This window comes from Rattus norvegicus, chromosome 10 (genome assembly GCF_021556685.1).
Source record: "Rattus norvegicus strain SHRSP/BbbUtx chromosome 10, alternate assembly SHRSP_T2T, whole genome shotgun sequence".
Taxonomy (NCBI): Eukaryota; Metazoa; Chordata; class Mammalia; order Rodentia; family Muridae; genus Rattus; species Rattus norvegicus.
This window is the reverse complement of record NC_141543.1, coordinates 13597591-13618640: the sequence shown is the minus strand read 5'-3', so window position 1 is coordinate 13618640 and position 21050 is coordinate 13597591. Positions and strand designations below refer to the sequence as shown.

General features: G+C 43.3%; 1 long non-coding RNA gene across 4 annotated transcripts; it reads right to left on the bottom strand.

The window, feature by feature from the left end:
• Window positions 1-270: 270 nt before the first annotated feature.
• Window positions 271-11588, bottom strand: LOC148002761 (uncharacterized). Of its 4 annotated transcripts, XR_015632368.1 has the most exons (6): window positions 11489-11568; window positions 7096-7153; window positions 6064-6274; window positions 4071-4135; window positions 3070-3143; window positions 271-2899 (listed from the first exon to the last, which is right to left on the bottom strand). It is a non-coding gene; the product is annotated as an uncharacterized LOC148002761 (long non-coding RNA). The 4 variants fall into 4 exon arrangements; XR_015632369.1 differs by lacking the exon at window positions 6064-6274 and having other exon boundaries at window positions 4071-4132; window positions 11489-11588; XR_015632370.1 differs by lacking the exons at window positions 6064-6274; window positions 11489-11568 and adding an exon at window positions 7255-7495.
• Window positions 11589-21050: the final 9462 nt, after the last annotated feature.

Genomic DNA, 21050 nt, shown 5'->3' with positions numbered 1-21050 from the left:
TATTTCCTCTTTTCAGTTGTGAATCATAGTACGTTTCTAGGCTTGCTTCAACTCTACTTTTCTGCACAAATAATCACCCCAGATCCAAGGGGCACAGTGTCCCAGGTCTGGAATAGCACTTAGCTCTGCTCTTAGCATGTAACATAGTGAAAGGGGTGTCAGGATGGAAGATAAATCTCATCCAGCACAGTTCAGGATACTTACATTCATCGGAGGAGCGAGGAGGACTGTAATTCTGCACCTTATAAATAGACATATATAGCTCTGCATACATTATTAATATGGGCTTTATTGCTACCTTTATTGAATCTGCGATGGCACTTCTCTTGGGAAGACACAAAACACAGGAAGATTGCATAGATGCCTGCATTAACCAGGACCACACTAGACCAGGCGAGTAAGTCTGTGCAAACAACAGTGTTCATGTGAGCTCCATCCTATAACTCAAACAGCATAATAACAAATAATATGCTCGCGAGACCCCACAGCTGCTATTGAAGTATTTTCTATATTTCCTCTTCATGTTGCTCGTGCTAGTACGACAGCAGTCAGAAGAGCTGTGTTTAGAAGATACTCAGCAGGACCCACAAGAGTCCTTCAGAAAAGGCCCAGACCCACCCTGACCCAGACCCAGCCCAGCCCCATGTCCAGCCCCAAACTCTTTCCTCTGTATTTACTTTGTCCTTGAGCTCCTTTTCCCATTACTCTGCCTTAAACAATGCAGTCAGGTTATGATTGAGAAATTACTTCCTATCGGTCACCCTTTAAAAAAGAAAAAAAAAAGTTCTTTTTGAGACAATGACTTGCTGTACAGCCTGGGCAGTTCTGGAACTTTATTCTTCTGCCGCCACCCTCTGGGGCTGGGGTATGTGTCATGGCACCCAGCTCTTAAATCAAATGCTACCTCTTCACAAACCCCCTTCAGCCCTCCATTCAAAAGTAGCTGTCTCATCCATCTGTCTTTCATCATTTTCCCTGTTCTATCTCTATACACTATCTTCTTATTTATCTCTTTGCGCCTTTACCCTCTGATTGCCCCCATCATGTCTGCCACTCATTACCAGGCTTCCAGTGCAGATTACTCATAGACTGAACTGCACTGGACATTGTGATAAGTATCTGTTGAATCGGCGAATGCGTGAATCTCAGAATACCAGACTCGATGGCCATTCAGCTGCTTCAATTCTGTGTACTGTGACTTTCTCTAGATGCAATCATCATGCAAGGAAGTACTCTGTCCTATTTTGGTAGAAACTGGAAATGCCCTTAATAAATGAATCAGGTCTGAGTGCCACTGGGATACCAGCTTGGAGAGCACAGGGCAGGGCAAAGCCTGAACAGGTGGGATTCTCTTCCTTCCCAGACACAGCTGCCCACCAAGCCAAAAGGGGGTAAGTAGAGTCCAAGGCATCAGGTGCTCAGTCCAGTTGGGAGCAAGTGTTGGGAGCAGGGTATGTGTGGAGGGGAGGACCTGGGGGGAGGGTGTCCTTCTTCTACGGGTCCTTTAGGTCAAGGCCTTTCCAGCAATCTTTAATGAAGCAACTCCCAGAAACAATCTTAGGTTGTTCATATTCCTTTGTTGGGGCAGGTTTGAATACATATCCTTTATTTGGGGTGAACCAAAAGTTGTATAGTTTGAGGGAGAAGCATGAGAATATTCAGGGAGGGAGGAGGTCATTGACTGAAGGCTAAGGCTACTGAGATAGCTCATTAGCATGGGAAGGAATTCCAGGTTGGGTATGTGACTGACTGCCTATGGCGACCTTTTTGGTGGTCACCTGGTTACATGCCCTGAGGCAGGCACAGAAATAGGGAGAGAGTTTGCCCTACTCCTGTTGGTAACAGGATGAGATTTTAATCTCAATTTTTGAGATTTCCAGGGTTTGGAAATGCTTAACTTCCCCTGTTCCATGCCAGTTCCTCTGGTGACAGGGTCCATGTGCCCTACATCATCTAGTCCCAAAATAGTAGTCAAGGACTCCTGTTCATTTCATCTCACTCTATCTCCTTAAACCCCACCAGCTGTGATGAGGATATAGTTTTGGATAACAGAGCTTTCCCCATCTTCCTTTAGCTCACTAATCTCATCATTTATGAAAATAAGCCAAGAACCCCTCCGTGTTTTATTGATAACAATAACCCTGTTTAAATTCCACATACCCCCACTCACTTACACCAAGGTGCTAAAATAAAAGGACACTGTGGACTAAGACTGCTGCTATTTGAAAATACCCATTCAGAGCACCCAAGGTCCTAGTCCTTGCCTCTACTGAAAAATACCCTCCATTATAAGCTAATCACTTTCAAAAGGTCCCCTCTGCCAGAGACTGGTTTAGCAGAAGGCATGTTATCCAATTCTGGCCAATAAGAAATGAAGAAAAATCAGCTGAGGCATGCTTCCAGTAACTAGATCCCCGTAGAACAAAAAGAATTGCTTTTGTAGAAAATGCTTTTTGGCCTCTCTGCACCATGAACTTCAATGAGTCAGTTCGTGAGGAGATGATGTCCTCAATGCAGAAATGCACTTTTTTTATACAGAGTGGGAAAAGAATGTAAGGTAGAGAAATCTGAGCCCCAGAACACATGATGAATAAGTCCACAAGCGTGGAGCTACCCCCTGCTGACCTTCCACTGAAAGAAACTGGAGCTATTTTGTTCTTACTTAGCATTGATTAAGGGTTGTTTGTAGCCAAAGGGCACCCCCCAAATTACAAACATTCTAGACAAAATATTGTACTAATCTGTGAGGTAAAAAAGAGCATGAGTAAGAATCTCCATCCGCAAACAGTGGCCAATCCAGCAAGGTTTGGAGTAGATTCACATCAGACATCTTCTCTGGTTGCGTTCTGCTGTAGATCTGCTATGGAACATGGTGATGGGCACCGGGAACTACTGGAAGCTGAGGAAGACACAGGATTCTTAGTAGATAGTTTGGGATTATTCTGTTGGTGTTCATTTTGTTCCTTTGTTTTTGTTACTTTGCTCATTTGTTTTTAAGTTTTGTTATTTTTTTACTATTCTTTTATTTTTTGAGATTATAACACAATTACACCTTTTTTTTTCTCTTACCTCCCTCAGATCTTCCCACATAGGACTTTTTGTTCTCTTTTAAATTCATGGTCTCTTCTACCAGCCATGACTGCCTAAAGTGAAGACATCAAGAGACATGCTAAAGTGGACAGGGAAATGTCCAAGGTCCTCATCCTGCACAAAGAACTGGAGGCAACTGCAGACCTTACCCAGGGAAGAGTACAGTTGCTCACTCACCTCGGTTTCCAACAACTAGAAGTCAGAGGAAGAGGAGAAATGTCATTAAAAATGTGACCTTGCAGGGACTCTTATGGGAGCTGAGTAAGACTTCGTAGGTTTATGCTGTGAGTTTTGGGGTCGTGTTGACTGCATAGCAGTGGTATTCCCTTCTCATCAGCTCTGCCAACATGGCTGGCCAAATTTGCCTATGTGCAGCTCTGGGGAGAGCATACACGAAGAGGGATGCAACTCTTTCCTTTTAGATTCTGTGAAGTTTGGAGATGCAGGCGATAAGCTGTCCCAACCTTCCTATCAGTGAAAACCTGTGTCATGTGAATTTTCCCAGAGCGGTGTGAACAAACCTATTCGCCCAAAATAGCTTGACAATGGTAGACTGGAGTAACCGAAGGAAGTTGCATGTCCAGTGAACTCTTTGGTTATTTGCAACAGCATGAATGACTCCAAGACATTTGCCACTGAAACGTCCTGCCCCAGCATGAGCGAAAACTAGAGTCTCTACATCATTTGCCAGCATTCTGGTATCTCTGACAGGAGTCTTTCTTGCCAACTATTGTCACAGCTTGCATTATCATCCCAGTGAGGCCTTGTACATCTTATACAGTCCTGGAGCCTTTTAAGTTGTATTTACTTCCTGAGACTTAATGCATTTTCAATTCAGAGGAAAACATTACGGAACACGGAGAGAGAACAGACTGAAGAAGGTTAGACAGAGCCTTGTTGGCTTCCTGTTTGAGCACAAAGTCACCACGGATGGCTGAACACCTCCCACCAGTATCTTATGTCCTCTGAACCAACATTACCTTTGGATCTCAGCTAGGTCTGCATTCAATTAGATGTCGGTTCCAGTTCCCACAAAGAAGCTCTGCTGAAAATAACAATTGCAATGAATAATAAGAGCTTTAGATTGAGTCAGTCCACGCTTTCTATGAGAGTCTCTGTTGTAACAATTTAACATTGCCCTTATAGTCCCAAAGTATCTACAGTATGTATACCCATGGCTATACATGGGTGTGTGCTAATAAAACTTTATTTACAAACATAAACTGTGGACAAAGTTGGGGCATTGAGGTGAATGGATTGAAGAGTTTATTAAGGTTTTGTAAAGACACATGGGTGATTCAGAAGCCTGGGTGACAGCTCAAGAAACCTGAATCAATGAAGAACTTGATGCAGCTTGCACGAAACTCCCCTGAGGAGTCTCTTTCCTAGTCAACCTTTACCTTCTCGGTTCTAAAGCTTCTCAAGACCATGTGTAGCAGACATCTGTTTTCAAGCTATTCTGCAGCTACATTGTGTGCCCTCGAGGAAATTGCTTACCTCCCTGGGCCTCCATGTCTCCTCTGAAAATCACATATAGATCCCATTGCATGGTCCTATTGTAGGCAAGCAATCAAAGGAATGCCTGAAGAACCTCAACACCATGCATCCCGGGTGAGGCATTGCATTGCTGCTGTTTTCTGTGTGTGTGGCTCTCACGATCTCTCTCAAATGAGATGAAAAAAATCACAAAAAAAAACAAAAAACAAAAAACAAAAAACAAGCCTCGCCTAGAAGCCAGTCGCAATGGTAAAGAAAGTACTCAAGGGAGATTAGTCAAGAAGGGAGACTGTCCTCCATGTCTCTGTCTCTGTCTCTATCTCTGTCTCTGTCTCTATCTATCTGTGTGTGTGTGTGTGTGTGTGTGTGTGTGTGTGTGTGTGTGTGTGTAGAGGGGGTTCTTTAGCAGTGGCTAAAGCAGCCTCTAATTCCTAAAGGACCTGGTCCACTTAAGTGGATTTGATTGGCATTAATTATTTAAAATGATCATTTATTAATAAATAAGAACTTTATGAATGCCTTGCACTTATTCAGTGTTTTATATATTTTTTTACTTTTACTTTATTCTGTTCAAAGGACTTTTAAACTAGGGCACACAATGTACCAGGAGGCATGTGAATTATGGGGGAAAGCATCTTTCAGTTTTGAGAGGGCAGCATTATCTTACACTAAAACCAACTTGAATATACAATAGAGCAGAATACAGAATGCATGTGATGTTTTAAAGATTGAGTTTGCGACTTAAAAGATATTTCAAGCCAGAGAGTCACCACTTTGGGTTGTGTCCCAGGTGGCTGTGTCAGGAAAAGAATTGGTTGTGCCTTTTACCATAGCCCCCTGCAAAGTACTTAAGGAAGGAGAAATTTTAGGAATTCTGCAAATGACAAAACTCTATAGGAATATGTTTGGACTTGTACAAGGTTGACTCGATGTTGCTGAAGGAGTCTTTAAACCTAGATTTTTAGCCTCCAGGTCATCCACATACATGTGAGTGAGAAGGATCAACCATGAGACAGAGAAACAGAGGGAACTCGAAGTGCTAAGTACTGAGAGGATGGAAAGGTGATTAAACTAGGGTCCAGAAAAGCATAAAATCCTTTAAGCTCCACATGTCTTCACTCCAGAAAAATGCCAGTTCCTAAGCCAACTGTACCTCCTCATAATGCAGTTACAACTTCTGTCAGGCACTCCCTCCCACCCACCCGCAGCACCAGACCAGGAGGCAATATGAAGACACAGTTGTGCTTTGTATAATAAAAATGGGATCTGCACGTACCTTTTTATCAACAGCTTAGTGAGCACACACTGTTCATGGTTGGTTTGCTGTGAACTAACCCCCTCCCAACCCAGATTCCCCTAGAGAAGTCCACAGTTGACAGCAGAAACAAAGCAAACAGAATGTTTTAAGGAGTAGCTGAGCCAAGAAAACTGTGCAGGGGAGGGAGACAAGAGCAACCCAGACATCCCAAGTCTTACCAATGTGGCTGACCTCCTGACCAGAAAGCAAGACGAAGCCCAGAAGGCTGACTGCTTTTGTTGCCACCTGACTTATTCCTATAAAATTTGCTTTCTGGACATGAGAATCAAGGCAGAGTTCCCAGGATGATTAGTCTGTTGTCTTCCCTGATTGTCAACACTGAATAAGCCACACTGTTCAGATCTGACGACTGTCTCCATGTGTTGGCTTCTGTAAGTGATGAGCAGTATGAACATAATTCCGGGTTCACCTATATCTCACTCCCTGCCTCAGTTTCCCCACAGGAAATCCACTCTCTCAGTGGATTTAAACTCAGCCATGGCCACTTGCTCTGCTCCAGCAGTATTCTGACTGACGAAACAAATTCTACAGCACAAATCCAGTGAGCCCTGTCCCACACCTGACACCTAGATCTTTGATTGTAATGCACAACAGGCCTGTTCGTATCTGGATTCTCTGTGCTCGACTGAAGACTACAGTTGGCCTTTTAATACTCTTAATTCCAAGGACATTACTCTCTTCATAACAGCCACTGTGGCGGTTAATATTGTCAATCTAACAGCATCTAGACATACATGGAAAGAAGGCTTTCAGGGGTTTCAAGACAGGCAAAATTTATTTGAGAAGAAACACCCTACATGGGCTGAGGTTCTGGGACTTAATAAATAGAGGGAAGAAACTGAGCTGAGAACAAGCATTTCTCCATTCTTCCTATGTATGTAGTATGTGTAGTATATGTGTAGTATGTGTGTGCTGCTCCAGTCTTTTGCTTCCCTGGGTTTGTCAGTATGAGAGACTGTATGTACCAGAATTGTAAGCCAGAGTAAACTCCTCCTTCCTTGTGCTGTCTCTTGCTAGTTTTTTTTCAATATGTCAATACAAAACCTAAAAAATACAACCACTATCAGTAGCACTACCGCCGCGATCATCCGCCACCACCCGCCACCCGCCACCCACCACCCACCACCCACCACCCACCACCCTGCCCATAACACTGGATGGGAATACGAAGCCCAGATCCTGGCTGTTACCTGCATCTGCACACTCTTGGGAATTTCTTCAGCCTCGTACAGGCATCAGCTGTACCACCTGCGAAATGGAAACGCATATCTTTGATGGGAGAGCAACGTAGCTTGTGCAAACTGCCAAGGGGCTGGGTCAGCATATAAGGAATTCCCTCTCTGTTTTACCTTTCCCAAGCCCATCCACTCCTTGTGAGTTTGACCCCCTAAAACATCCTAACTCAAGACAAATTTCCTGAAACAGCCAGCACCAGCTGGAAACCCTATCAGTCTTGTGCTTTGGTGACTAGAGGCAAAGTTGTCTTTCATTTTTCTTCCAAATAAAACACTGCAGTGTGTCTCCTTATCCCTCATTTCTAGCTCCAGAGCCTTCTGAGTCTTGCTCTTAACAGACTAGCCCTGGTATCCTGCCCTAGTCCTTCGAACACATCTATTTATAGCAGCCATCATTAGCTCTGCAGTCCAAGCCTGGGCCGCCTCCCTTGTCCCTCCCCATGTCCTCTTGCTGAAGTTTACTTCAAGGGTTTTCAAGGAGTTCTTTGTAATATTAGTTAACATGTACAGGAAAGCCCCAAGGTCATGTTCCACTCTTGGCACCCTTCACTTTAGATTTGAGAAATCCCCTAAAACTCTCATTAGCGCAGGCTGCCTCACACCTATGAAACTTTAAAAATACCTAGCTAATCAGCCACTTTGCACACCTCCATGCAGGCAGCCTGTGTCTGTTCTGCTCCCGCCATTCCTTTTCTTGGCATTACATTTGTGCAGATGAGAGCTGTCAAAACCCTGACTTCCTACAGTATTTAAAATATAAGGAAGAGAACTGCTCATCTGAAACTGGCATTACCACTTAAAGAGAAACAGAAAACCAGAAGGGAGAAGCAGAAAGCAGAGGGGGGAGGGGAAGTGGTCACAAGACATCCCTGGTCAGAGTCAGCTTTACTAAGTCCCGTCACTGCAACTCAGGGCATGTATGTATGTATGTATGTATGTATGTATGTATGTATGTATGTATTTAATTACTCCTTTCAAGACAGGATTTTTTCTGTGTAGTCTTGGCTGTCCTAGAACTTACTATGTAGACTAGGCTAGCTGTGAGCAAAAACTTGCTTGCCTTTGCCTTCGAGGACTGGGATTAAAGGCATGCATCACCATGGCCCAGCTAAAGGGGTATTAATCACAGTAATGGGAACTCAAATTGTCATTTATTGAGTGTCTGCTCTTTTTAAGGCTTCTCTCTCTCTCTCTCTCTCTCTCTCTCTCTCTCTCTCTCTTTCTCTTCCCCTCTCCCCCTTTCTGTCTCTCTCACTAAGTTTCTAAACCCCACCCCCAAAATACACACAAGTACACAAGTTCGTACATCAGAAAGTAGATTTCACACAAGGCTGAAGTGCTGAGCTCAGACTGTCAGTACCATTTCCTGGCTGGGGCAGCTTCTCTTACCATGTTTATCCATTCCCTAAATCCATGTCTACACCAAAATGCATGGCACCTCCTGGGTGGCAAATTTCCCAGATGAAATTTATATAGGAATGGTTTTCTTGGCCACCCATGCTCTGTTGAAATAAAGCAGTCACCGTTCTACAAAGATTGATGAATGCAAGCTTGTGAGCTGCTCACCGTCTATGTCAGAATTATGTGGGACTATTTGTCAAACACAAAGATTCCTGGATATTCCCTGTTGGTATTTCTATACTGCTGAGAGGTAATTAGCTCCTGTGGACTGATGACTTATAGACAGTGTAGCCTGTTAGAAAGTAGGGTCTAGTTCAAGGTCATGGGTCCTTGAAGAATGTGTGTCCATCCCTGTCTCTTTCTCTCTCATTCTCTCAGATTACTGCCTTCAGTGAGGTGAGCAGCTCTTCAACACTCCATTCTCCGCACCATGGCCTTCCCACATTTCCTCAGACCCAGGAACTAGGGACCATGAACTGGGTCCCTCAGAACTGTGAGCTGATTTGAACACAGAAGACACCATAAAACAGTCACACGTCAATGTTTCCACATTTCTTCTTAATATAGCTTATCGTAACTTAGTTCTTTAACATGTGCATTTTTTCTCTCTCTTTAACCAGGACATTCAAATGGGGTGTCTTTCATAAATTCACATTAAGTCCTTAATGCAATCCAGCCCGCCATTTTGAATGAAAACAGTTCTCCTTTTAAATCTGATTTGCTCTGTTGTCCCAGCAACTTAAAGCAATAGTATGTTCCCTAACAAATACTGGCTCTGAACCTGGGAAGGTAATAGCGGCACCTGTAATTGTAAGGTATGCATAGGTAATTGTCATTCACCCAGACATCTGAGTTCTTCTGTACTAGATGTAAGCTTTATTTTTGCAGCTTTCCACATGGATGATCCCGTTACATGGACCTGAGGGCTCCTCCTCAAATGGCTTGCCTAACAGAGGAGGAGATATCAAGGCAAAGGGAGAAAAACGTGTCAGCCACTGAGCAGGCAAATAGTCTGCTCCGAAAGTAATGGATTGTGGCGATGAAGGTAAATTCATCTCACAAGCAGCCAATCTGTAAGACTCGTGCACTGTAAGAATAGTCAGTATCATTAGACACATAGATATGATGTGCCCCAACCAGAACTGCTGCCAGCTTTAAACACCAACTCCCTAGAGCTGATTAGGACATAGAGGACACCATAAAAAGGTCACATGCCAATGTTCCACATTTCTTCATAACATTTCTTGTAACTTAGTTTTTTATACGTGTGTTTTGTCTTTCTCTTTAAGCAGGATATTCTTTCATAAATGTGATGATTTACATAAGTGCTTAATGCAACCCAGTCTGCCATTTTGAATGAAAATGGGGAATGGACATTCAGGTTCCTGAGTGTTATTTGAACAATTATGACTGACTCTTCAAATGTTAATAGAGTTTTACATAAGGTGTGAGCCCTTTGAAAATTATGTAGGAAGATATACAGACACCTAGAAGTCCAGGACCCTACAACACTTCACAATGTTTGCCATCCATATACATATGTGCTTTTTCCTTGGGAAAGAGACATTCATTTAAAATTTGTGTGTCCGTATGTTGGATGTACATGCTTCTACAAGTGTGTGCACATGGTGGGGAGTACAGAGGCACATGCATGTATGTGCATGTGTTTGCATGTGAGAAAGCCAGAAATTAGCACCAAACCTCTGCCTTCCTCTGTCTCTCTCCACCTTATTTGTGAGGCATGATCTCTCCCTGAACTTAGAACTCAGATTCATGTAGGCTGGCTGCCCAGTCAGCTGCAGAGGCCTGCTTGTGTCTGTCTCCTTGGAGCCGGGATTACAAGCATTCTCTCTCACACCTGGCTTTTTAACACAGTTTCTTGGGATCCACCTTAAATTCCTATGTTTGCAAAATGGATACTTTACCCTCCAGTATTCAGTACACACACCTATTTAAGATATAAAGGCACGAATTGAGGAAATTGGATCCAAGCAAAATATTTGATGTTGACAGACAGACAAAGCCTATAGGTGGTTCCTCTCCAATATAAATTATTTCCTCTGGTGCCAGGTCTTAAAGGGACCTTATTTAAACCAGACTTGCTGTTGTTTTAAGTTCTTTGAGTCTCTGTTGGATCTGATGATGAAATATAATGAAAGGTGTGTATGGAATAGTCTCACGCTATATCCAAGTGTTACAGCAACAGATCAGTTTGGTAATTTCCCCGTAGGGGGAAAGGTTCACCAGACAGTGGCTATTTGGCAGAGTGGCCTAATGGAGCTCCTTCTGTGTAAGGAATAGAATTAAGTTGATATGAATTGCAATGCAAATGTTTGATTTGCATTGGACGGGATAGAAAGGATCCTTTATGTGCACTTAATCCAAGTTGGGGTGGATGGCAGAGACATTTGGCATTTGCCCACTTGATGTTTGGAAAAATGGAGGCATTCCCGTTTTGCAAACAGCCCACAGATACATTAAATAACTCATTTCATGATGGACATCTGGACTCCTCAAACCTGCCAAAAGTGGATAGGCTGCCGGCTGCCTTCCAACTTTATGGCGGAGAACAGCTCCCTTCAAATGTAAAAAACATCACTCTGCGGCATACTGGCTTGTAGGGGTCTCATCTGTCCAAGCACGACACACATTCATTTTGATTTTAGGTATGTCTGAGCCTCTGGCTGCATATTCAATACTCCACACACCTGAGCAGAAAGAGAATCCTAGTTAATTAAAGCAAGTACTCTATAAGGTGCCTTGACACCTAAATCTTCCATGGTGGCTACTTGAAGACTGACTAAATCCATTAGTGAGACACATAGGTAGATGGTATTATCGGAAAGGAGTCTTTAATTTAGTAATTTGTGTCAAAAAATTAAAAGGAAGAACCAACTCTAACTAGGCATAATGAAACCGACACTATTCAATAAAAAGTAAAACTTACATGAATGCCCTAAGGAGCCACTGGTCAGACACAGTCAAAGTAATTCACCCCAGCGTGCTCGAGTCTGCACCTAATTTCCTGTTGATCACTTTTCCTCTGTGCTTTATAATCCTGGTTAGTATGTTGCAACACTGTCTTGCAATAAAAGCTGGGAGAGTTTGTGTTCGCCACCTACTGGCCAGAGACACAGCCATTCATAGTCCCATTTTGGTGTACCCAAAATTGAAGGTCAACATGCAAACTTCATTTAGGAATCATGATAGTAACAAGTCTTCGATGTCAGTGTCCACTTCAAAAATCTGATTCAAGTGGAAAGATTCCAATATATAAATACATGTTAATACATGAAATAAACCTATCACCAGCAATCAACTCTGTCTCCTGGGATGCATGCTATACCAATAAAAAGTAAAGCCCGTACCAGGCAAGGAAAGAAAATGTTATTTGCAGAGGCCTTTGGTGCAAAGAAAATAAAACCATACATGCATATATGCATGCAGATTTTTACAGATGGGGAGCAAATAGCACAGCGGCAAGGACTTTTCAATTTAATATAACTTTCCACCTTTTCTATCATGCAAATATACTGTTCAAATTTCTGCACACAAATGACTGACCACTGCAGTATGTACTGTAATAACCATACAGTTATGGTAGCAGAGATTTTTTAATTACTTTTATTTTCTAAGATCATAATAGAAAATAAGAGCTTCTATTGAGCTTGCAGTATGAATCTGAAACTGTGTTAAGCAATTTTATATGTTACTCGGTCACATATAACTCAGTCTTACCAGGTTCTTTGCTGTAGGTACAGCGAATTCTTCCTGTCCAAATAAAATGTTAGACAGGGTATAAATAAATAGTAATGGACTTGCCTTCTTAGATTTTTTGTGTGTGTGTCCATTGGCCAAGATGTTTATTATTAACAGTGTGTTGCTATAAAAATGAAATTAAATGTCAGATTTAATTCACAAGCTCTGATTGTTCTAATTATTTTTATTATTCTTTGGTTCAACAAATACAAAAATGTTTATTAGAAAACTTGATATGTTTTGGCTTTCATTTTCTGAGTTCACTGTAACTTTGGCCCAATCACATAAGTACACAGACTATGTCAAACTATTCTACAGAACTCTTCACAAAACTTCCCACCGTAGAGACGCTCTCATTTGCAAGCAGCCCAGCCATTGCTATATTGGCCTATATAGCCTTTTCTACCTGGCCTAGTTTATGCAGTCCGAGGGAATGAACTCCAGGCTTCATGCATGTCAAGCAATGCACCATATAAACCGAACTACACCCTGGCCATATCAAGTATCTTTATGCATCTCCTTTTGCTTCCTCTCTGTTTCTGTCTTCGGTGACCACGGTTCTGCTTCTGAACACCTCCAACGTGAGCCCCTTCTCATTTCTACCAACCTTTTAGACGTGGGACGGCAATCGCTTAACAGTCAAGCTCTGACTTCTGCTCTTCTGGTTTTACATGTTTGGGGCTGTGTAATAGTCCACTTAGAGAAGATTTCAGGGCCACTACAGCAAGAGGTAATTGTGGAAATTTCTACAGCATTGATTTGCTCCTCAATCACCTAGGTTTTAATTTGTTTGGAAGAAGAGCGAATAATCTGGGAGTTCAGCATGCGAACAGTTTGGTAGTATGTGTGATGTACTTGGCCTTTGTAGAGTTCAAGTAGGGTGGTTTGTCTGACATGCATGGATCCTTGGTTTCAAGATCCAGCACAATATAAATCAGATGTGGTAGCATGTGTCTGTCACTCCAGCACTTAGGGGGCTGGCAGTACAGCGAGGAGATGCTCAAAGCCAGCTTAGGCTACAAAGGAAGGAGGACAGCCAGACTGGAGATGCTGTCTTGGAAGGAGAGAAAGAAAAGGAAGAGGAGGAGATAGGGAGGAAGAAAAAGGAGGTGAGAGAGAAGGTGAAGGAAGAAGGAGGAGGAGGATAAGAAATCTGATAAAGAGGTTTGGAAGCATAAATGACATTTAACAAGATTATACATGCACGCAGGGCAGCTCTTTAAATCTTATAAGTAAATGTTGGTCATGATTTTGAAATGTGCCTGTTTGGCTTATAACATCCCAGGAAGCTTTAAGGTCAGGTTTTTAAGGTTTTAAAGAATGTGGAATTTTGTGGAGCTCCCAATACAAGACCATGAAACGCCACTACTATGATATCACCCTGGAGTGTCAATCTTCATCAGGAGGGGGAGAGGGATGTCCACCTCCCCTCTGGTCCTAGAAGTCATTTCCCTTAATTCGTCCTTGAAACACCACTGTGGTGCCTAGTCGGTTCCTAAACTCCTCGTAGCAAGTCATGGTTTTGGTGTGTTACCACATGGTATCATCATGCTCTGAATTCATTTCCAGCCTTTTCCAAGACAAAACATCACCACTGTTTTTATTTCTGCTTTACTAAGCACATCCCCTCATCTGATACTTGGATAATTTTCTTTGGAGGAACCATGCGTGTATTTCTGTTCCGTTTTGTCTCACAGTTTGGCCACTTCTTTCAAATATCATAATTAATCTCAGACAGAACTGTCAAAGAGTCCAGTGCCTTACAGGGCTGATTCCCAAGCACTAACACTCATCGTTCGACTGCTGTTGTATGTAACGTCCTAGATGTTACAGAGGCAGAGAAAATCTCCCCCCTAGAAGGCCCTGCCACAAGCCATGCCCAGAAGTATAAACCTATATACAGTATATAGGCTATAAACCTGCAGCATGAGCTTGGTAGTCATTCCAATGGGAAATGAGCCTGAAGAGCATCTAAAAGCTACCCAAAGTGATGCCACCGGCCGTAGCCCGTATCCCAGCATGGCTGTGGTCTATGGTCTGCTCCATCACTGTTAGAAATGGTGGAAACTGGGATACTCTCTTTGCTTGAGCCCAACTCTTAAATGCCAGGATCCATCAGCTTTGGAGATTTATCTGTGAACATGAGGTCAACACAGGACTTGAAAGGTTAAGCCTTTAATCAAATCATGGAATTGATCCCTGGCAGGTCAAGTGGATTCCTATAAAATGTGTTCACGCATCATTAACCATCTATCCAATTCTGTGTATGAGCAACACCATTCATTTAAATGGGAGTTGCGGGGGTGGGGGGTGACTTGCTGCAAGACGGAATAGGTTAGTGGAAACCTCGGTGTTTCATTTATTAATGGAGTTCTGAACCAGGGGATTCTGCTTTGGCCATATGTATACTGTTCCTCAATGTTTATCATTAACTAAGGAAGGCAGGCCGTGTGAGCCGAGAAGGGACTGACATTTAGCCAAATCTTAATAGGCTCCAAGCAACTGCCATTAGAGTTTTATACTGGTTATTTCATAAAAGTCTGACAACCAAGTACCTAGCTAGACATCTGGTAAAAATGTATTGACCATTCCACATGTGTACGTAAATGTATGTGTGTGTACACCTACATATATGATATGTGTATGTAAGCTATGTATATGATATATATGTATATATGTATGTGCATATTACACACCCACAATTTATCTGTCATAGTATTCACATTACCTAGAACTCACAAAAATATTTAGGATCTGTGAAAATGTTTTGGTTTATTTTAAAAACATAACAACCAACCTTAGGCTTAAAAAAAAAACACCAGATGGCAAAATATCGTGATCTATATGTATGTCTCTGTTTGTTCACAGGACCCATCTACAATGGTAGACCCAGTGCCCAGGGCTCGTGCTAGTTTTCAAGGCCCATGAAAATTTCACTTGTCTTAAAAACAAAAGAAATGGCCATTTGTGGTGTTTTATAGCTGTAATCTTAGCACTCAGGAGGCTGAAGCAGAAGGATTACTGAGAACAGGAAGTTCTTGGCCAATGTGGGCTACAAAGTAAAACCTATTGAGGGGGGAAGGAGAGGGAGAGGGAGAGGGAGAGGGAGAGGGAGAGGGAGAGGGAGAGGGAGAGGGAGAGGGAGAGGGAGAGGGAGAGGGAGAGGGAGAGGGAGAGGGAGAGGGAGAGGGAGAGGGAGAGGGAGAGGGAGAGGGAGAGGGAGAGGGAGAGGGAGAGGGAGGGGGAGAGAGCGCTACAGATTAAAGAAAATATTTTAATATATAATGCTAATAATACCTTGTCTTATACAAAATGGAATTTGGCATTGGTTTGTTTTTTGTTGTTTTTTTTTATGTAGAGAAGGTACTTTGGAAGCTGGGTGTGGCCCTGCATAACACCACTTCAGGGTTAAACCTGTTGCTGACATGTTGCAGAACACTAAACTAAGGGTCAGCGAGATGAGTCCCCACATCACAGCTGCCTAAGAATGTACCAGACAGTCTACATGACCGTTGAGCCTTGCTGAGCTCCAAAAGACAATGGGTCCTGCAGAGACTGGTGATTTCCGGAGCCCTGTTTAGGGAGGTGGAAATAATCACGCTCACTTCAGTCCAAACCGGAAGAATTGCAGGTACCACCTGCGTGTGAAACCTCGTGGCAAAGAATCAAGTATTCGCAGTTATAACTTGCCTTCTACACAGCATAGGAAATGGGAAAGAAAATTGTAAGCTGGGGAGGCTGTAGGTAGCATGAATCTTGATGCTGAGCAAGCATTAGCCATCTTCAGGGTCTTTGTTTTTCTCAAGGAAGAATGGAAAAAAGTATTCTCTGCCCACACTCTAGCCCAGCTGTCTACAATGATAAATGATGGGTCTTTCTTTAAATTTCCTTTCTGCTCAGCGTGAGGACTGGCGGAGCTGGATAGTACTCGACACAGATAAATGGCTTTGGCAAGCCCACCAGATTGTCCACGTGGCACCAGATGGTCTGGCTTGGAGCTTTTGTTGTGCTAATGTTGAGACTTGCTGCTACCTGATGCAACTATCGCTTCGTAAACAATGACGCTGCCACCACCGCTCTGTGGATTAATTGTCCGTTTGCCTCTTCAGGACACTCTTTGGGCACTGACAGCCTCAGGGTGGTAAGAAGAGAACTTGCCACCCCGGTCAACCAAGTGTTGTGGGGCATCCAAGGAGAGCAGACAGGATGGAGAAAGGAGAAATGGGAACTATGTTTGGCTTGTATCATAACATCAAAGGTCTACCCTCAACTCTGATCAATGAGAGAAAATAATTTCCACCTTGGATTAAGAGTCAAAAAGTGAGATGTATGTGGCTCGGGGGACGATTCAACAACTAAAAGGGCTTGATAGTCCTTTCACACAACCTGACTTTGGCTCCCAGAGCCATGTTAGGTGGCTTACAACTGCCTGTAACTCCAACTCCAGGGAATCTGGCGCCACCTTCTGGCCTCCCGGAGTAGCTGCACTCACTCACACGTACCCTCTTTCCCCTCTTCACATTCACAAACTAAAAGTGAGACTTTGAGATCTGCGGGTAAACTGTCCCCTTGCAATTCTCACTTTTTCACTGATATATTTTTCTATAACAGTGAATAAGTGAGGAAGAAATTAATTTTTTTAAGTACTTTCCATGTTCAGAGCCTTCTACTCGTGTTTTTACTACTTAGCTATTTTTAGCCGTCACAGGAGTAACACTACAAAAACACTTTTGTTTTCGGGTTTTTCGGGGGAGGGCGGCAGTTGTTTGTTTTGCTAGTTAACGGACTTCTTACACACCAGACTGTGTGCTGAGAAGTTATATAAATTAGCTGATTGAGACTACTCCAAGAGACTTAGGAAGAACAGGGGTGTGCTGATAAAACTTTGAAGGAGCCTACGGATAAATCCTTGTTTTAGAATGTTTTCTGACTTCTCTGGTGTCAGTATAAACAGTAGCCTCAACCTCACGCTGCCAACGATTTAAGAATAGACACAAAAATATCTCAAAATATTTGCCATCAACCCTGGTGAACCAGTGCAAGCTTGCTTTATCACAAGACTGAATTCAGGAACAGTGTGGCTGCTTTGGCAGAACCATCCTTCTGTCAAGGGAGGGCTGAGATGTCTACAACCCATCCCTTCTATTACATGTTCCACGGCACTTCTTAGAGTCCCGGGATACATGAATTGTCTAAGACTCCTCATTCTCCAGGTCTCAAAGATCCAACTTCAAGAACCAGCTAAGTGGTAGACACAAGTTAAGGCTCGGTCTGCTTGAAACCTGGCCAGTTTGATCTGGCACTCCGGGGCCCAATCAACAGCAGCACAATGAGTAGTACCTTGGTTTTTCACTGGAGGGAGAACCTGACAAAGATAGGCCATGTAAACCATAAAGAAATACATTCTCAGGCATTGATCACCATGGGTGATATAAGCGGAAGAGAACACATCCCATCGACAGTAGTAGAGAGAGTCCTCCTGCCGTTGAATTAGGAGTCATTCTACCCTACGCTAATGGGTTATTTGAAATGGCCAAGGTCCTTCCAGGGAGAATGCTTGATAGGAAAGGATAAATAGACATTGGTGGTAAAATATCTGCTTAGGAAAGCTGCAGAATCGCCACTGGTAATCAGACGGCTGAGTCCTAAAGACAAACCCACAGCCCAATCCTACCTCTCTAACCAGGCAGCACAAAAAAAAAAGAAAGAAAGAAAGGGGGAAATCCAGCTTGATTCACCTTGATACCCTGGTTAATCCTAGATGAATACTGAATAAAAGCAAGAATGAGGCCACCTGTGGGTGCTTATGCCTGAAATTCTGGCACTGGAAGTAGGAAGGTTGTACGAGGTCAATCTCAGAATGGGTCACCTAGGGCTACAAATGGAGAACCTGTCTCGGGAGAAAGGAAAGACTCTCAATGGGCTTAGTGGGTCCAGAAGCTTGGTACCAAGCCTGATGACCTGAACTCCATGCTCAGGGTACACATGACACGAAAGAAAGCACCAAACCCCAAAGCTGTCTGCTGACCCCCCCCCCCATGCATGGCACAGCATCAGCTCGCACACGTGCCTACCCAGGCAAGCAAACTATCTTATTGAAAAACAATAGATAATTACAAAATGTGAAAACAGTTTCAACTAGTGAATGGACGCAGAATCAAGAAAACACGGGTCAGAAACTGAAGAGCTCCGTGCGCTGGTGCCTCAGAGGCAAAAGCAAGAAACAATTCTCACCTTTTCAGTGACGGTGGGTGGGGACAGCAGTAGCCATTTCATTGCCCAGGCCTCTATTTCTTTTATATTCACAGTGCAAGGGATCAAACCAAGGCCTCGCATAAGCTAGTCAGCTGCGGGATGGCGGCGCTCTACCCTACCCCCACACTCTAATGATTTCCAGTTTTGTACAAAGCAAAACCCTTTGGCTTATGCTAAAGTAATCACACCAGTATTGGAGCAAGATGCATTTCTTTCTGCCACTAAAACAAACTGTATGTGCTGGTACCCTGTGATCCATTCATAATTTGGATGTCTTTGATAAGGAGCTATAAAAAAATACTTTTGTTTCCTTCATTTACTTGTGGGGGAGTCATACAACGGAGGACAATTGGAATTGGTTCTCTGCTGCGTTCATGTGGATCCTAGGCGTGGAACTCAGGTTGTCAAGCTTGGCAGAGCACGACTTTACTGGTGAGTCATCTAGTAGGCTCTGACAAAAAGCTTTGTAAGTACTTCTAAATATACCCTCGCCCCGCAAAAATTAACATCCTCGACAGGAAGCCATCAGAGAGAACTCTTAACAATTGTGATAAGGTTGCTGAAGCAAAATTCTCCACAGTTGTGGGCTTCTAAAGGGGGCATGGGTGGGGAAGGACTCAGTTTCCTTTAAGGGGCTCCCCGCTGGGAGTTTGACAATGCTCCATTGAGCACAAGGGCAATGCAAATTAGGCTTGTGGTTTTGTTTTAGTTTGTTTTTGTTATGGTTTTTGGGTTGGGTTGGGCTCTCTCTCTCTCTCTCTCTCTCTCTCTCTCTCTCTCTCTCTGAGAAGTCACAATGGGAGGGGTGGGGGGAGGGAGACCTGGAGGACTAGGAGGTGATGTAATTAGGATGTAATAATTTAGTCAATAAATGCAATATGTTGGGAAAATACTTGCAATTGTTCTTAAAGACAGTGTTAATTTACTTTGGATATTCTAGTCTTAAACTCTGTGACAGTGTGAGCTTTAATTTTCTTTCTCTCGTCTCTCCAATCAGAGAGCACACATCTTTCTCATACGATGTACAGGAGCCTTACTACCTCCCCAGATCCCTGAGTCCTGAGCCAAGAGAGTGGAAAGGGCTTGTTAGAAGCAAGGTCTTGCCCAGGTCCAGCTGGGGATGATCTGGGGTCACCCAGAGCAAGGACTATCAGGAGCTTACAGTCTCTACAGCCAGCTGGTGAGTTATTGCCCTGGTCCCCATATCTCCCTTCTGTAGCCTCCTGTGTGTGCAGGTGATAAATCTTAAGGACCCAAGGGAACACAGTCAGGCCTCTCGCTCCTGAATTATTTTTTTTCTCCTACATCATGTAGTATTTCTTTTAAATTTTAGAACTTGGATATTTTCTTGAGCGCCACACTACATTTTCCTGCCTAACATTCAATTTCCATCAATTTCTATAACTGAGTGTGCTTGTAGAGCTCGGCTCTATGGAAAATTGGAGCACAGAGGCCTTCAGCAGGAGGCTAGAGAAGAGAGACCAAAACAGAGACTCATTCTCTGTAATTAGCCACTTGCGAATCCAGGGGAGTCACGCAGAGAAGAAACAAAGGGGTGTGCAGCCAATGTCTGCAAGCAAGCGTCACATGACTGGGGGTGCGGCTCGGTCCGGGAGTTCCCTCCTCAGTAGGAGGCGAGCCCTGTGTGGAGATGCATACCTATAATGCCAGTACTAGGAAGGTGGAATCTGGGAAAACGGATGTTTACATTTATCCTCAGCTACAGAGTGAGGTTGGGGACTTCTGGAATAGAGACAGTACCTAAAAGAAAGAGTGGGGAGAGGGCGACGGAGGGAGGAAGATCTAGTCTGTCCATACTTAACCTTCTAAAACTCTGCTAAACTTTCTCCCTTGATTTAAAACACATGAGGATTTTTCTTTTTCTTTTTCTCTTTCTTTCCCACTGTTCAGGACCGTATACCACCATTTTCATGAAAGTCTCTAATATGCTTTGAACACATTCCTCTAAAACCTGCTTCACTCCTTCACCCTGTTCCTTCTCCCATCAATTCTTTTCTACTTTCCTGTCATTGACACATGATTTTATGTCTGTAAAGACCAGAGGCCATAAGTCAGAGAAAACATGTCTGATTTCTGAGCCCTGATTCAATCTGCTCTGGTTGCATCCATTTTGTTTTCCTCCAAACAATAGTCGTCCTCCCTTCTGGCAGAAAATTGTCATCCTGTCTATAAACCACAGCTTCTTTGTCTACTCCTATGTTGCTGAACAACCAAGTTAGTCTCAGAGCTTAGCTAGTGGTGAATGTGGGTGTGTGAGCCTCTCTGTAATACGCTGACTTGGACTGTAAGTAAATACTGGGACTCCATATAACCAGCTACTATAGTAGGTCTACTTGTAATTTTGAAGACCCACTGTGCTGATTTCCACGGAAGCTCGACTAGCTCATGCTCTCACCAGTCGATCAGTTGGTAGAAGGGGTTTGTTGCGCCCGTAGCCTCACCAGCATTTCTTGTTATTGTTTTCTTGCTGACTG